Source organism: Empidonax traillii, unplaced genomic scaffold (assembly GCF_003031625.1).
Source record: "Empidonax traillii isolate 1590-97213 ecotype Southwest subspecies unplaced genomic scaffold, ASM303162v1 scaffold6687:size13488, whole genome shotgun sequence".
Taxonomy (NCBI): domain Eukaryota; kingdom Metazoa; phylum Chordata; class Aves; order Passeriformes; family Tyrannidae; genus Empidonax; species Empidonax traillii.
Window position 1 is genome coordinate 3,109 of NW_020961880.1, and position 2,681 is coordinate 5,789.

The following is a 2,681-nucleotide window of genomic DNA, read 5'->3' on the forward strand; positions in this document are numbered from 1 at the left end:
GAAGGGGTCGGGCCCAGGGCTGTGCCCGGGGCTGTGCCTGGCGCGGCTCCTTTGCCGGCCCCTGGGAGCCTGAGGTGCTCCCGCTGCGGCTGCCGAGCCACGGCCCTCGCTGGGGCTGAGTTGAGAGCTGGGGCAGCTCCAGGGAGTCCCTTGTGCCCTGACAGCTCTGCCTGGGGCTCCTTTGGTCCCCGTGTGTAGATCACCAAAGATGACAGAAGCTTCTCTGGCTGTTGATTTACAGGGATGCCTGGTGGAAGGGCTTCTCCAGCTACGGAGCTGATTCCTTTTCAGAGGCCAAACTCACATGGCAGGGGTGAGTAGCCTATCCCTGCTGACCGCACAGGCTGAGCTCTGGTTTTCTCTAATCTTTTCATGTCAAATTGAAACACTTCCCATTCAGGTCCTCCAAAAGGCAAGACGCAACCTGAAGGAGACCAAAATTTCCTTGACTCAAATGATGTCCTGAGAGAAATTTTGAAGGAACTGCTGAAAGGCCAAGGTGGGTCTGTCTCTGAGCCTGAGCTGTGAGACTCATCAGCCAGGGGCTTTAGTTCAGTCACATCTGATCCAGCTGTCCCTCTTGCTTCCCCCAGAGATGCACAAAGCGGCTCTGTGGAAGACATCATTCCCCAAAGGAAGCAGTGGCTCCGTGCCAGGCTCTGCTGATGGAAGGGAGGCGATGCCAGGCACGGGCACACGGGGTAATTGCTGTGGCGTGCTCAGCCGGTGTGGGCCATCGGGGTGTCTGTGGCAGCAGCTCTTCCCCAGTGCCCGCTCGTGCCCGTCACGGCAGCAGCCAAAGCTGAAAGCGCGACGGGTTGGCGGCATCTGGAGCACGTTCCGCAGCCCCTGGAAACGGGACTCTGGCCCCAAGGTCCCTCCTGCTTCAGCTGCTCCCGGAGCTGGCCCTGAGTCTCGAGGGGCCCAAGGCACCAGAGCAGCCCAGAGTGGGATCCCTCCCATGAGCCGAGGGCCAGAGCCATCCCTGGCTCCCACACTGGGCAGGGGCTCCCGTGTCTCCTGAGAGGGCCTGACTCTGTCCCCTTGGGCTGTGGGAACTGTCCTGGGATAGGGAGGGATGGTTTTAGCACTGCTGCTGCAGTCTTCCCCAGGACTTTAGCCAGGGATTACTGTGTGTGGGAGAGAGCCCCAAGGGGCCTTTGGCTGGTCCAGTCTCTCCTCCAGGGATCTTGCACAGGACCGGGAAAGAGTGTGGAGAGCAGCTCAGAGACAACCCAGAGCTGCCCAGGCCCCTCTGCAGCTCTGGCCATGTCCATTGACATCTGGCCCCCACAGTGCTCCCCGACCCCCCTGCAATGCCAGGGTTCTCTGAGGCACAAGGGGATTCCAGCGTACAATGGAAATGGTTCCCATCCTTGTTTGCTTCTAGATGAGGGTGCTGGGAATGCTTCTCCAGTAGATTGGCTGCGTAAAGTTTTGGAGCCCTTGCAGCCTCCTGCAAGTAAGTTCTCAATATGCGCTCAAAGAATACTCATTGACAGCATGGCAAGAGCCAGGTGACAGAATCTTCTCTGGCTGTTGTGCTACAGGGGTGTCCGGAGGGAGGACTTTTCCAGATCCTAATCGGATTGCTCAACACAAAGGTGGCTCCCATCATAGGGGTGAGTAGCCTGTCCCTGCTGAGCTCACAGGCTGAGCTCTGGTTTTTTCTAATCCGTTCATGTCAATTGGAACTACTTCCCATTCAGGTACTACAACAGCCAAGAAAAAAGTTAAAGATGGAAAGAAATCCCTGGCGCCATCAGAGACCATGAGAGAATTGCTGAAGGAAATGCTGCAGGGAGGGCATGGTGGGTGTGTTTCCCTCAGGTTGAGCCGTGAGACTCATCAGTGGGGGCTTTCGATGCTCTGTGGACACGCAGGGGCTGCACAGTGGGAAGGGATCCATCGCAGCCTCGCTGCCCCGCTGCAGCTTTCACGCCTTGCGGGGCTGTTTCCCTGCCTGGCCTGGCTGCACCTTCTCCCCGACCTCTGCAGGAAGGCCTTGAGCATCCCCTGACCCTGTGCCCAAAATGCCCCACGGGCCCTGCAGAGCAGGAGATCCCCTGCAATTGCCTGGTCTCCCGGCAGCTCCGGAGTGGCGGCTGTTTGGGGGAGGGAGTGCCCTGACCCAGCCCCAAAAGCCCGTCTTTTTTCCTGGACCTTTTCCATGTCATTTATAAGCATTGCCTCCTGAAAATCCCACCTCCCTTATGGAGAACAGCTCCATCTGATCCAGCTGTCCCTCTTGCTTCCCCCAGAGATGGACCAAGAGGCTCTGTGGAAGGCAGCATTCCCCAAAGGAAGCAGTGGCTCCGTGCCAGGCTCTGCTGATGGAAGGGAGGCGATGCCAGGCATGGGCACACGGGGTAATTGCTGTGGCGTGCTCAGCCGGTGTGGGCCATCGGGGTGGCTGTGGCAGCAGCTCTTCCCCAGTGCCCACTCGTGCCCACAATGACATGAATTTTGTGAGGATTTGCTCTGTGTGTGACAGAGCTCTGAGGGACCTTGGCTGATTCAGCTTCTTCTCTAGGGATGTTTCAGTGTGTGCAGAGTGTGGAGCGCGGCCAGGAGCCAGCCCAGAGCTGCCCAGGCCCCTCTGCAGCTCTGGCCATGTCCATTGACATCTGGCCCCCACAGTGCTCCCCGACCCCCCTGCAGTGCCACAGTTCTCTGAGGCA

At 58.7% G+C, this 2,681-nt stretch overlaps 1 long non-coding RNA gene across 1 annotated transcript in view; it reads left to right on the forward strand.

The window, feature by feature from the left end:
- Positions 1-1,617, forward strand: part of LOC114073494 — a 4,487-nt gene extending 2,870 nt beyond the window's left edge. The window contains exons 4-5 of the long non-coding RNA XR_003574338.1: positions 1,391-1,462; positions 1,551-1,617. This is a non-coding gene — a long non-coding RNA (uncharacterized LOC114073494). The remainder of the gene's footprint in view (positions 1-1,390; positions 1,463-1,550) is intronic.
- The last annotated feature ends 1,064 nt before the right edge of the window (positions 1,618-2,681 follow it).